Raw genomic sequence first — 15615 nt, 5'->3', positions numbered from 1 at the left:
AAGAAAACAATTCACGAGCACCTTGCAAGAGTAAGGGCAATAAAAGCGATCTATCATGGTTTTATGAAATACTGGTAATGCCTAATAAATTCCTTGGATTTCTTTGAGGGTGTATCAGAGTTAATGAAGTAGTTATATGATTGATGTGGTAAGTGGAATATTTAAACATGCAGATGATGCCAAAAAGCAACATAGCCTGCGGAGAGCAATACGTAATTCAAAAAGATCTAATGAGATTTAACAACAAAGCAAAAGATAGACAGGCAACATTTAATTAAGAGTATATCATTAACAAAAAAAATGGGTGTTACAGTTGAATTGTTAAAAGCATTTGCGTGTTATATATGATTCATCAGTATGGCAAATGAAATGTGAGTGTCCTTAACACTATTTTTAACAGCACTGCAAGCAGATTACCAGAGTTATATTTACATTACTGATTAGTGAGGGAAGGCAATACCCTATGCATATGTACTGATCACCTGCCTCTTACTGCCAGTGAGATTTCTAATGATTGTAAACAGCTGAACGAACAGTGAGTTCTCTTCGATTGTTAGAAATAAAAAGGAGTTAAAGTTGAAATGAAAAGCACAATGTCAGTGGTGCAAGACCAACTCTTGCAGACTGCCTTGCTGCAAATGCCACACCTTGCACTTCTGTGTTATCAACAGCGCTATACTGTATGTTTGGCACCAGTATGATACAAAAGATTATGGCCCTGAAATTAAGTTATGAGATACAAGTGTATAAATGCTTAACATGGTGATCTGAAATTCCCTTTTCCCCTATTTTATAATGGCATCAACCCGTTTAAAATAAATGGGTTAATGCCGCCACAAAAATAGCAGACAGAAGAATTCCAAACAAATACACTAAGGATTAATGTGCTAATATCTGTAATAAGCTCAAACATTGCACTGATGCTAAACTTGCAGCATAACTGGGATATTGTTGGAAAAAAGATCAATATAGCTCATTTTCATAGGATTCAAGCTTTTAAGATTATGGGGTGACGGTTGCTAGGTTCTTGATACATAATAACAATTTGCACTTTTATAGCACCCATCACTTAATTAAATGTCCCAAGGTGCTTCACAACAGGATTGCAGAACTTGAGTAAAAAGAGTTAGGGCAGGCAGCCAAAAACACAGTTAAGGAGGTAGGTTTACAGGAGGATTTTTATGGTCAGGAGAGAGGTAGCAAGCCTGAAGTATTTAGGGAAAAAAATCCAAAGTATACAGGCATGTTGGCTGAAAAGGGAGATATGTAAGATATGAAAATTGCAACTTAAACAAAATTCAAGAAGTAATTTCTTCACAATTAGGGTTGTTAACTTATAGAACACATTGCTGATTAGTGCAGAAGATAGAGTTAGCTGAAGTATTCAGAAAAATGGACAGATTGCTGATTCAGTAGGAAATAGAGAGACACTGGTAAAATAGATGAAGGAGGTGAAAATGGGTTGTATTCATCCTGAATGCGGTGGTTTGAAAGCTTTGCTGAGCTGAAGTAAGTTCCTCTCTCTCCAAATCTACAAATTCAGACATACATGTTTGTGAAATGAGTTTTTCTTGTATTTGACTGAAAAACAGTAGTCCTGGAATTGCATTCTTTGCAGCTGGCTTAATGTTAATAGTTAAGGGGCTGTTAAGCACATCAGAAGAGTGAACCTACATTATCAGAGGTAAATTGAGATTAGCAAGCTTTCTGGCATTAACACCAATCCTGAAGTGGTGAAAGATTGCTCCCAGCAGAAAGCAACTGGGATTTAATATGTGCAAGGAATCTTACAACACCAGGTTATAGTCCAACTGTTTTATTTGAAAATCACAAGCTTTCGGAGGCTTTCTCCTTCATCAGGTGAGTGTGGGAATCCCTCACTCACCTGACGAAGGAGAAAGCCTCCGAAAGCTTGTGATTTTCAAATAAAACAGTTGGACTATAACCTGGTGTTGTAAGATTCCTTGCATTTGTCAACCCCAGTCCATCACCGGCATCTCCACATCATGGATTTAATATGGAAGAATATGGGCATTAGTAAACCCAAAAAATAGGGATATTTACACACTAAGAAACAAATGTGAAAAACATACCAATGACCTCTTGCCAGTGACCTTTGTTGGAAAGCATGCATGTATGGATATTGGGGAGGATCAGGCTTAGTGTGATACATACATGAATAATGGCTACTTGGACAAGGGACTGGAGGACTGCTGGTACCTTTGGAATAATACCACAGGATGAGAGACTGCTATGAAGAAAGAGGCAAGAAGGGGAGAACATTTGGGGGAAAGTATTGGTAGCATAAAATACCATTTTGAAAGATACTTTTCTTGAGTTCCAGTTCAGATTGCCACCACAGACAACTGAGAGAATGGACCTTAAATATCTGTAATTGTGAGAAGAGAGATATTTTGGGTTAGGTTTATTAAGTCATTGTTAGGGTTGGGTTAGGTTTATTTAGTCCTAGACTTCATGAGGATATAGACAGACTGGTGGCATGGGCAGACACATGGCAGATGAAATTTAACGTAGAAAAATGTGAAGTGATACATTTTGGTAGGAAGAACAAGGAGAGGCAATATCAACTAGAGGGCACAACTCTAAAATGGGTACAGGAACAAAGAGATCTGGGGGTATATGTGCACAAATCATTGAAGGTGGAAGGGCAGGTTGAGAAAGAGGTTAATAACACATACGGGATCCTGGGCTTTATAAATAGAGGCATAGAGTACAAAAGCAAGGAAGTAATGTTGAACCTTTATAAAACACTGGTTCGACCACAACTGGAGTATTGTGTCCAGTTCTGGGCATCGCACTTTAGGAAAGATGTGAAGGCCTTAGAGAGGATGCAGAAGAGATTTACTAGAATGGTTCCAGGGATGAGGGACTTTAGTTACATGGATAGACTGGAGAAGCTGGGGTTGTCCTTCTTGGAACAGAGAAGGTTGTGAGGAGATTTGATAAAGGTATTCAAAATCATGAAGGGTCTAGACAGAGTAGATAGAGAGAAACTGTTCCCAATGGTGGAAGGGTCAAGAACCAGAGGACATAGACTTAAGGTGATTGGCAAAAGAACCAAAGGTGACATGAGGAAAATTTTTTTTACGCAGCGAGTGGTTAGGATCTGGAATGCACTGCCTGAGGGGGTGGTGGAGGCAGATTCAATCATAGCCTTCAAAAGGGAACTGGATAAGTACTTGATAGGAAAAAAATTGCAGGGCTACAGGGATAAGGCGGGGGAGTAGGACTAACTGGATTGCTCTTGCACAGAGCCGGAGCAGACTCAATGGGCCGAATGACCTCCTTCCGTGCTGTAACCTTTCTATGATTCTATGATTGTGATTCTAATTCATTTATAGAAAACATTAACATTAAGTCCCATACAACTTCCTAATTTTATATATTTTTACATGTCTTATTCTCTGTGTAGGTTGTTTGTCTGAAAGTTATTTTGGATTTGTTCAAACACATTTGATACCTCATAATGAAACACTTTTTTTTTACCAAGGAATGGTTTTAAGCAATTAGAGTGCATTCAATTTTCAACTTCCGGTTCATTCATAGAATGTTCAACAAAATGATATTCTATACGGCCTATAAATTATGCAAGTACTGAACACATTCACACGAAATTACTTTTGAAATAAAACCATTTTTAAAATAGTGTACAAAATATTTTCATGTGAACATGTAAATGTTTGTACTTTAATATTGCATTGTGTCATTTCTAATAATGAACTTTATAAAACAGAATTAAATAAATGTAGGATTAGAAAAATGTCAAATTTGGAGAATTTTGTGGAGCCAAGTTACATTTCTTAATTTGCTATTTTCTCAAAATAACCTATTTTTCCTGTTTATTTGTTGCAAAAATGCTAAAAATGCTTAAAAATTTTACAAAAGCAAAATGCTGCAGATGCTGGAAATCTGAAATAAAAGGAGAAAATGCTGGAAATACTCAGCAGGTCAGGCACCATATGCATGATGTGGAGATGCCGGTGATGGACTGGGGTGGACAAATGTAAGGAATCTTACAACACCAGGTTATAGTCCAACAAATTTATTTTAAAATCACAAGCTTTCGGAGATTATCTCCTTCGTCAGATGATTGAATGAAAAGGTTCTCAAATCGCATATCTTATACGATGTTGGGACAGCATCACACCAATCAAAAGGTGTCGTTGTTATTCAAACAGGCCAGTCACGGAGAACAGCACGTCCCAGTACACTCGATATACATTGTGTCTTTTACACAGGCAGGCAGAAAGAAACTTAAAATGGCAGAGAGAGAGAGAGAGAGAATTTTAAAAAACATATAAATTTTTTTTCCCCCCTTTTTGCTGGTGGGGTTACGTGTAGCGTGACATGAACCCAAGATCCCGGTTGAGGCCGTCCTCATGGGTGCGGAACTTGGCTATCAACTTCTGCTCGACGATTTTGCGTTGTCGTGTGTCTCGAAGGCCGCCTTGGAGAACGCTTACCCGAAGATCGGTGGCTGAATGTCCTTGACTGCTAAAGTGTTCCCCGACTGGGAGGGAACCCTCCTGTTTGGCGATTGTTGCGCGGTGTCCGTTCATCCGTTGTCGCAGCGTCTGCATGGTCTCGCCAATGTACCATGCTCCGGGGCATCCTTTCCTGCAACGTATGAGGTAAACAACGTTGGCCGAGTCACAGGAGTATGAACCATGTACCCGGTGGGTGGTGTCCTCTCGTGTGATGGTGGTATCCGTGTCGATGATCTGGCATGTCTTGCAGAGGTTGCCGTGGCAGGGTTGTGTGGTGTCGTGGACGCTGTCGTGGACCATATGCAGAGAGAGAAACAAAGTTAATGTTTCAGTGTTAACTCTGTTTCTCTCTTCACAGATGGGGCCCGATTTTAGCAGGCCTGCGGGTTCTCGGCGGATGGGCTAGCGGGCGCATCTGGAGCAGTTGCCTCTCTCAATGGCCTACTGCCTCTCGAATTAGTGTTGATCGTTGAAAGGAGAGAGAGGGAAACCGGGGAATTATAGACCAGTTAGCCTAACATCTGTTGTGGGGAAAATGCTGGAGTCTATAATTAAAGATAGGGTGACTGAACACCTCGAGAATTTTCAGTTAATCAGAGAGAGCCAGCATGGATTTGTGAAAGGTAGGTCGTGCCTGACAAACCTGATTGAATTTTTTGAAGAGGTGACTAAAGTAGTGGACAGGGGAATGTCAATGGATGTTATTTATATGGACTTCCAGAAGGCATTTGATAAGGTCCCACATAAGAGACTGTTAGCTAAGATAGAAGCCCATGGAATCGAAGGAAAATACGGACTTGATTAGGAAATTGGTTGAGCGAAAGGCGACAGAGAGTAGGGATAATGGGAAGGTACTCACATTGGGAGGATGTGACTAGTGGAGTCCCGCAGGGATCTGTCTTGGGGCCTCAATTATTCACAATATTTATTAACGACTTAGATGAAGGCATAGAAAGTCTCATATCTAAGTTTGCCGATGACACAAAGATTGGTGGCATTGTAAGCAGTGTAGATGAAAACATAAAATTACAAAGCGATATTGATAGATTAGGTGAATGGACAAAACTGTGGCAAATGGAATTCAATGTAGACAAATGTGAGGTCATCCACTTTGGATCAAAAAAGGATGGAACAGGGTACTTTCTAAATGGTAAAAAGTTAAAATCAGTGGATGTCCAAAGGGACTTAGGGGTTCAGGTACACAGTCATTGAAGTGTCATGAACAGGTGCAGAAAATAATCAAGAAGGCTAATGGAATGCTGACCTTTATATCTCGAGGACTAAAGTACAAGGGACCAGAAGTTATGCTGCAGCTATACAAAACCCTGGTTAGACCTCACCTGGAGTACTGTGAGCAGTTCTGGGCACCGCACCTTCGGAAGGACATATTGGCCTTGGAGGGAGTGCAGCGTAGGTTTACTAGAATGATACCCGGACTTCAAGGGTTAAGTTACGAGGAGAGATTACACAAATTGGGGTTGTATTTTCTGGAGTTTTGAAGGTTAAGGGGTGATCTAATTGAAGTTTATAAGATATTAAGGGGAACAGATAGGGTGGATAGAGAGAAACTATTTCCGCTGGTTGGGGATTCTAGGTGTAGGGGGCACAGTCTAAAAATTAGAGCCAGACCTTTCAGCAGCGAGATTAGAAAACATTTCTACACACAAAGGGTTGTAGAAGTTTGGAACTCTCTTCCGCAAACGGCAATTGATACTAGCTCAATTGCTAAATTTAAATCTGAAATAGATAACATTTTGGCAACCAAAGGTATTAAGGGATATGGGCCAAAGGCAGGTATATGGAGCTAGATCACAGATCAGCCATGATCTTATCAAATGGCAGAGCAGGCACGAGGGGCTGAATGGCCTACTCCTGTTCCCATGTTCCTATGTACCTGCTGTAGGTTTTGCATTAAAACAGAGACATGTCTGAAGCAGTAATTCTCCCACATTCCACTGTTGGTGTTGTTGATTCATCTGGTGACCTCTCACCTATCCTTGTATCTTAGGATTTTGGTCAATGGCCAAAGTTTTACATACTTAGGGAAAAGGTGGAATTCCCAGAATTCTTACAGCATGGCACTCTAGTTATGGGAGATGGTGAGATTAATGGTACAATGCAGGTTGCAGGATAGGGAAGGAAGATATTGATGATGAGGAGGGAAGACATTTCTTTTTGGTGGATTATAATGACGATAATGGTGAGGAAGAGGAGGCAAATGATGAGGACCAAGACATGTTCCTGTGTCCCAACCCCCTCCATGTCACCCCCTGAGTCACTTGCTCACTCCCTTCTGGTCAGCAGCTTACTACCCATGTGGAAGTAGATAGTTTAAGTGAAGAATTGACACTGGGTGATTCACAGAACATGAGGAGTGGCAATTGGGTGAGAATGTGCCAGCTTCTAGCGGAGACTGAGGAGAAGGCTGTCTTTGGCTTCAGAGGCATGGGACACAGATTATATGGATGCTCGCCTGAAAAGATGGATATTTGAGCAATATCACTTCTGTGCAAAGGCTCTGAGGTTTATCTCTGAGGTTGTGTGGCAACTGACAAGTGTGATCCAGGAGAGCAGGTGGTGCAGGAGGAGGAAGCCCCTTACTGGAGGCAGTGGGCTCAGATCTCTGTGGCCTTGATTTCAAAAGACAAATGCTTTTGGGGAACGATAGACTGTCGCAGTCCTTGGGCAATGTGCCTAGCAGCTTCTGCAACATGGCAACAACTGTAGAGAAATTCACATCCTGTATATGTGGAGTATTACTGCACAGAATTGAAAACATACATGCAGCTTTGGAGTGAGTGGCAGCTCCAGGGCCATTTGGTGCACAGCTCCTCACAGCAGAAGCCTTATTGTCAGGCTTCGGTTCTCTCATGTATGCTCAAGCCGCTGCAGTACAGATCTTTGGCTGCACTGTGTCCTCCTCAGTTGACAGGCTTACAGAAGAGGGGGTGAATTTTCATGTGTCTGATTCCATCAGGCAGGAGGCATGTAATGGAGCATGCTACCTGCCCGATACTACCAGTGTGAGGCTCAAACCAGTTTCGTGGTCTGGCCTCATTTGAACGATGGGTATTTTTGTGACTGGAAGGCTGTTTCCAGCAGGGTTCCGCAGGGCTCAGTACTAGGTCCCTTGCTTTTTGTGGTATATATCAATGTAAATGTAGGGGGCATGATTAAGAAGTTTGCAGATGATACAAAAAATGGCCGTGTGGTTGATAGTGAGGAGGAAAGCTGTAGACTGCTGGAAGATATCAATGGACTGGTCAGGTAGGCCGAAAAATGGCAAATGGAATTCAATCCGGAGAAGTGTGAGGTAATTAATGCATTTGGGGAGGACAAACAAGGCAAGAGAATACACAATAAATGGTAGGATGCCGAGAAGTGTAGAGGAACAGAGGGACCTTGGAGTGCATGTCCACAGATCCATGAAGGTGGCAGGACAGGTAGATAAGGTGGTTAAGAAGGCATCCGAGATACTTCCCTTTATTAGCTGAGGCATAGAATATAAGAGCAGGGAGGTTATGCTCGAACTGCATAAAATACTAGTTAGGCCACAACTAGAGTACTGTGTATAGTTCTGGTCATCACATTGCAGGAAAGATGTGATTTCACTAGAGAGGGTACAGAGGAGATTTATCAGGATGTTGGCAGGACTGGAGAATTTTAGCTGTGAGGAATGATTGGATAGGCTGGGGTTGTTTTCTTTGGAAGAGGAGGCTGATGGGAGATTTAATTGAGGTATTTCAAATTATGAGGGGCCTAGATAGAGTGGATAGGAAGGATCTATTTCCCTTAGTAGGAGTAATCAATAACCAGGGGGCATAGATTTAAAGTAATTGGTAGAAGGATTAGAGGGGAGTTGAGGAAATTTTTTTTATCCCAGAGGGTGGTGGGGTCTGGAACTCACTGCCTGAAAGGGTGGTAGAGGCAGAAACCCTCATCGCATTTAGAAAGTACATGGATGTGCACCTGAAGTGCCGTAACCTACAAGGCTACAGACCAAGTGCTGGAAAGTGGTATTAGGCTGGATAGCTCTTTTCAGCAGGCACAGACATAATGGGCTGAATGGCCTCCTTCTGTGCTGTAAATTTCTATGATTGATTCTTTGAATAATCTTGGCAAGCTGCTACTCTGAACCAGCGCTGACGGACAGCTCGCTGGCTGGGTGGGGGTTGGGGGGGGGAGGGAATGTGGTGAGGTGGGAAATCCAGTAGCTCTTATGCTTTCAGTCACAGCAGTTTCTACTTTACAGGCATAAGTAAATATTATTGAATTTCTTCCCCATAATCTGTTGCTCTACCTTGTCCTAATTCTTTACTTCAACCTCCCCATTTCAAATCCTAATCTTGACTGATATTTACAGTTGTTTTCTTGAAAAGCTATTGTATTGTTGGTAGTGGTGGTGGCAGCAGTGGTGAAAGTGATGGTGGTAATGGGTGCCTTCCTATACCTCTCAAAAACACCTCCAGGGAGATTTATTCAGATAAAGGAGGTGCCTGTGAGCTTGATGTTCATGGGAAAATGTGGACGCGAACCTTGGGAATGAAAAAAAAAATGACTGAAAATGCCACAAAAATATATTTAAGTACAAAGCAATTTAAAAACGAAAGAGTATCATATCCCAGAAAATTATTTTAAATAGTTTTAATAGAAATTCTATTTCAATACCTTTAACGATGCCAGTTTCCAATCATTTTTTTTGAAATATTAAGCTAATAATCAACAGAAACTAAATGACTGGGTTAAAATGGGAATTGAGAATGTGAGTCAGTTTAATTTACACTGAATTACCATATTAATCAGGAATATTTTCTGTATCAATGCTTTAATTATGACCAAAGGAAAATGCTGGATATAGTAAAACTATAGTGCTGGTTCTGGAAAGTTTATTAAGTCCATCAAATTTACTGAATCATGTTACAAATACATATTTTATAAATGTAATAGTGAAAGGAAACCTACATGTAATAACATCATCTTTAATGTAGAAAACTTCCTAAGACACTTTACAGAGAGTAGGGAATGGATGCTGAGCCACAGAAGGAGAGATTAAGATGGCAACTAAAAACTAGATTGAAAGATGGGTTTTGGAAAGGTGGAAGGGAGGTGCAGAGGTTAAGGGGTTTAGTGAGTTAGTTCCAAAAAACAGGGCCAAGGCAGCTGAAGATTGACGCTGAAGAGTGGTGGGGCAAAGGGAAGGTGGAGATACAAGAGGCAGGAGTCAGGACCACAGAGTGCAAGGGATATTGGTCTGAGGATGTTTGCAAAAATAAGGTAGGATGAGGATTTGAAGATGAGGATGAGGATTATGAATTTAATGCACTGGGGGACAGGGAGACAGAGTAGGTCAGTGAGGACAGGTGAGATGGATGAGTGAGACTTAGTGTGGTACAGAATGAATGGCTGAGTTTTGGACAAGTTGAATTTGTTGCTGTGTTTCCCTGCATTACAACAGTGATTACATTTCAAAAGTATTTAATTGGCTGTGAAGCACTTTGGGAATTCCTGAGGTCATGAAAGGTGCTATATAAATGAAATTTCTTTCTTTTTTTCTTTCTGGAAGATGGGAGTCTGGCAAGGAGAACATTGGGGAAATTGAGTCTAGGGGTAACAAAGGCATGGATAGCAATTTCTGTGACAGAAGAGAGGTCTTAGTGATGGCTAGCACATGGGGATTGAAACTCATAGTCTGGTTCAGTCTAAGCAAATGGATAGGAACAGATATACAATCAATTGCGAGGGAGCAGAGGTTATTGACAAGTCAAATATGATGGCTTCAGTCTTCTTGATGTTCATTTGGAGGAATTTTTGACTCAATCATGGCAGCCTGGCAGGACAGAGGTGATCACTGGGTTGAGAGAAGTGGTAGAGAAGCAAAGCTGGGAGTCGTCCCAATATATAAAAGCTGTCCCCATGTCTGTGAATAATGCCACCACGGGCAGCATGCAGATGAGGAAGGGGAGAGGGCCAAGGAATGATCCTTCGAGGACTTCAGAGGTGACAGTGCAGTAGTGGGAAGAACAACCATTGCTGGAAATGCATTGGCTATGTTCCGATAGGTAAGAGTGGATAACAGAGGGGAGCTGGTGGAGGGGATAGCATAGTTAATCATATCAAATGCTATAGTGAGGTTAAGGACAAGGGGGGATTGGCCAACTATTTAAAATGTGACGCAAGTGTAATATAATTGAAAAGCTGAATGAATCAAATATAAATCATCACCATAATGTCCTATTTTGTAGAACTTGGTAGCAAGACAGCTCTTAATAAGCTTCCTGACTCCTCACACACTCTTCCTCAGATTCTTTGTTTAAGTGAACGCATTGTAATTGCCTGAAATCAATGTAAGCTGCTATCTTTCTTTTTTCAAAATACTTTATTGATAGATATATAAAAGCTTTAATATTATTACATGTAAGAAACCTGACTGAAGTGCTAATTTAGGGGAAGCGATTTAAGGAGATTGACTAATTGGCACCTAGTCCCAAATAGCTTCCAGCCTCCTTAGGTTGCGCAATGTTATATTTCTTCTGCATAAACATCTTATTTGCATATAATTTCAGTTTTAATATATCCATTCAGAACTGTCCCCTACCATAATGCACTACAGGGAGGATTTAAAATACTTGCATTTACATAGCACCTTTCATGAGCTCAGGATGTCCCAAAAAGCTATACAGCCAATTTTACGTACTTTTGAAGTGTAGTCACTGTTGTAATGTAGGGAGTCCAGGCAGCCAATTTGCACACAGCAAGGTCCCACAAACAGCAATGAGATACATGACCAGTTAATCAGTTCAGTGATGTTGATCTATAAGGGGTGATCTGATCGAAGTTTATAAGATATTAAGGGGAACAGATAGGGTGGATAGAGAGAAACTATTTCCGCTGGTTGGGGATTCTAAGAGTAGGGGGCACAGTCTAAAAATTAGAGCCAGACCTTTCAGGAGTGAGATTAGAAAACATTTCTACACACAAAGGATGGTAGAAGTTTGGAACTCTCTTCCGCAAACGGCAGTTGATACTAGCTCAATTGCTAAATTTAAATGTGAGATAGATAGCTTTTTGGCAACCAAAGGTATTAAGGGATATGGGCCAAAGGCAGGTATATAGAGTTAGATCACAGATCAGCCATGATCTTATCAAATGACGGAGCAGGCTCGAGGGGCTAAATGGCCTACTCCTGTTCCTATGTTCCTATGATCTTCGAACAGTGCCATGGGATCTTTCTTGAGAGGCTGAAGCACAGAGCGGGTTGCAAAGAAAATGGATCATGTACCGAGTGGGAACTTGAGAATTTGGTTAGAGTGAGACTCTGTTAAAGTAGTTGGTGAATTGAATTAAAATTTAGTTTAAAATTTAACATAGAACTTTAAAACTTTAAAAGAAACTGCAAGTTAGTTAATGGTTAACAGAAACTGCAAATCAGTGGCAGTTAACAGTCAATCAGCTGTAAGTGATTGCCTGAATAGAGCTTAATTACTATGAGCTGGAAGCTGATGGAGCAGTTGGAACTGCTGTTTTCAAAAGATGGATGAAGTGGAAGGTTATCTGCAGAAGCGCAGAGTGGATCACAAAGAGAGTAGATTGTGAACTGAATGGGAACTTGAGAATTTGATGAGACTGGGATTTAGGTGTAGAGGGGGAAGGAGGTGCTAAATTAAAAAAAACAAAAAAAACAAAACAGATTAAAAAGTAATTCTCTATAAATAGAATCATGGAAAGTTTACAGCATGGAAGGAGGCCATTCGGCCTATTGAGTCCATGCTGGCTCTATGCAAGAGCAATCCAGTTAGTCCCACTCCTGCCCTATCCCTGTAGCCCTGCAATTTTTTTCCTTTCAAGTACTTATCCAGTTTCCTTTTGAAGGCCGTGATTGAATCTGCCTCCACCACCCCCTTTGGCAGTGCATTCCAGATCCTAACCCCTCTCGCTGCGTAAAAAAGTTTTTCCTCATGTCACCTTTGGTTCTTTTGCCAATCACCTTAAATTTATGTCCTCTGGTTCTTGACCCTTCCGCCAATAGGAACAGTTTCTCTCTATCTACTCTGTCTCGGCCCTTCATGATTTTAAATATCTCTATCACATCTCCTCTCAACCTTCTTTGTTCCAAGGAGAACAACCCCAGCTTCTCCAGTCTATCCACGTAACTAAAGTCCCTCATCCCTGGAATCAGTCCAGTAAATCTCTTCTGCACCCTCTCTAAGGCCTCCACATCTTTCCTAAAGTGTGATGCCCAGAACTGGACACAATACTCCAGTTGTGCTCGAACCAATGTTTTATAAAGGTTCATAATGACTTCCTTGCTTTTGTACTCTATGCTTCTATTTATAAAGCCCAGGATCCCGTATGCTTTTTTAACCGCTTTCTCAACCTGCCCTGCCACTTTCAATGATTTGTGCACATACACCCCCAGATCTCCCTGTTCCTGTACCTCTTTTAGAATTATGTGTTCTAGTTTATATTGCCTCTCCTCGTTCTTCCTACTGAAATGTATCACTTTGCATTTTTCTGCATTAAATTTCATCTGCTACGTGTCTGCCCATTTCACCAGCCTGTCTATGTCCTCTTGAAGTCTATCACTATCCTCCTCACTGTTCACCTCACTTCCAAGTTTTGTGTCATCTGCAAATTTGGAAATTGTGCCCTGTACACCCAAGTCCAAGTCATTAATATATATCAAGAAAAGCAGTGATCCTAGGACGGACCCCTGGGGAACACCACTGTACACCTCCCTCCAGTCCGAGAAACAACCATTCACCACTACTCTCTGCTTTCTGTTACTTAGCCAATTTTGTGTCCATGCTGCGACTGCCCTCCTTTATTCCATGGACTTCAATCTTGATGACAAGCCTATTAGCGGCACTTCATCAAATGCCTTTTGAAAGTCCATATACACCACATCAACTGTGTTGCCTTCATCGACCCACTCTGTTACCTCATCAAAAAACTCTATCAATAAATACATTATTTAGTCAAGAGAATCGGCGCTGAGCATCAGGGGAGGAGCCCCATTCACTCAGAACAGATAGATTAACATACCAGTGACATCACAGTGAACAGAGAGGAGGAGCTCTGAGAGACCCGGAATGAAAGGGTAGGTTAATCGGGGTAAGTAAACAGTAAATAAATTAATAATAATCGAGTATCTAAAGGGAGTTTAGAAAAAAAAGGTTTCTAAATATATGGATGGGCAGCTGAGACCCATTGCCTGCAATTCCTGCACCATGTGGGAACTTCGGGACACTTCATGTGTCCTGGAGGGCCACATGTGCAGGAAATGCCTCGAGTTGCTCGAGCTCAAGCTAAGGGTTGAGGGGGGGCTGGAGTCTCTGCCGAGCATAAGGGAGGCTGAAGGTTTCCTGGATCGTATGTTCCAGGTGGTGGTCAGCTCGCAGCCACAGAGAGTTCAGGATAGCAAGTGGGTAGCCATCCAAAAGGATAGGATGAGGCAGGCAGTGCAGGGATCTTCTGGGTGTGTGGCACTCTCAAACCGGTATTCGAGGTCGATGACACCTCGAAGGAGTGCAGTCCTGAGCATGGCACCATGGGGCAAAGTACTTCACAGGGGGGCACAATGAAGTGTAGAAATGCAGTAGTCATTGGGGATTCGATAGTCAGGGGGACAGACAGGAATTTCTGTGACTGCCGACGTGAGTCCTGCATGGTGTGTTGCCTCTCTGGTGGCAGGGTAAAGGACTTCACAGAGAGGGTGCAGATCATTCTGCAGGGGGATGGGGAACAGCCAGAAGTCGTGGTCCATGTGGGTACCAATGACATAGGAAACAAAAGGTATGAGGTCCTTCGGTTAGAGTTTTAGGAGCTAGGGAGGAAGTTAAATAGCAGGACCTCAAAGGTAGGAATCTTTGGATGACTCCAGTGGCTGGAGTCATACCTAGCACAAAGGAAGATGGTAGTGGTTGTTGGAGGCCAATCATCTCAGCCCCAGGACATTGCTGCAGGAATTCCTCAGGGCAGTGTCCTAGGCCCAACCATCTTCAGCTGCTTCATCAATGACCTTCCCTCCATCATAAGGTCAGAAATGGGGATGTTCGCTGATGATTGCACAGTGTTCAGTTCCATTCGCGACCCCTCAGACAATGAAGCAGTCCGTGCCCACATGCAGCAAGACCTGGACAACATCCAGGCTTGGGCTGATAAGTGACAAGTAACATTCGTGCCACACAAGTGCCACAACAAGAGAGAGTGTAACCACCTCCCCTTGACATTCAATGGCATTACCATCGCTGAATCCCCCAACATCAACATCCTGGGGGGTCACCATTGACCAGAAACTTAACTGGACCAGCCACATAAATACCATGGCTAAAAGAGCAGGTCAGAGGCTGGGTATTCTGTGGCAAGTGACTCACCTCCTGACTCCCCAAAGCCTTTCCACCATCCACAAGGCACAAGTCAGGAGTGTGATGGAATACTCTTCACTTGCCTGGATGAGTGCAGCTCCAACAACACTCAAGAAGCTTGGCACCATCCAAGATAAAGCAGCCCGCTTGATTTGCTCCCTATCCACCACCTTAAACATTCACTCCCTCCAACACAGTCGCACAGTGGCTGCAGTGTGTACCATCTACAGGGTGCACTGCAGCAACTCGCCAAGGCTTCTTCGACAGCGCCTCCCAAACCTGTGATCTCTATCACCTAGAAGGACAAGGGCAGCAGGTGCATGGGAACACCATCACCTGCATGTTTCCCTCCAAGTCACACACCATCCTGACTTGGAAATATATCGCCGTTCCTTCATCGTCGCTGGGTCAAAATCCTGGAACTCCCTACCTAACAGCACTGTGGGAGAACCTTCACCACATGGACTGCAGCGGTTCAAGAAGGTGGCTCACCACCACCTTCTCAAGGGCAATTAGTGATGGGCAATAAATGCTGGCCTTGCCAGCGATGCCCACATCCCATGAATGAATTTAAAAAAAATTCTTATCTTTACAAGAAGTTCAGGTATGCAGCATGTAAACATATTAGGGGTATTTCAATTGATGACCTCTTGTTTCTTCCCAGCAATTGAAAATGGGGGGGGGGGGGCGGGTGGTGGGGTCACCTTGGCTACCCCATTAATGATCAAGGCCTGCTTGATGCA

Source organism: Heptranchias perlo, chromosome 3 (genome assembly GCF_035084215.1).
Source record: "Heptranchias perlo isolate sHepPer1 chromosome 3, sHepPer1.hap1, whole genome shotgun sequence".
NCBI lineage: Eukaryota > Metazoa > Chordata > Chondrichthyes > Hexanchiformes > Hexanchidae > Heptranchias > Heptranchias perlo.
The sequence above is the reverse complement of the archived record's forward strand: the minus strand, read 5'-3'. Positions refer to the sequence as shown.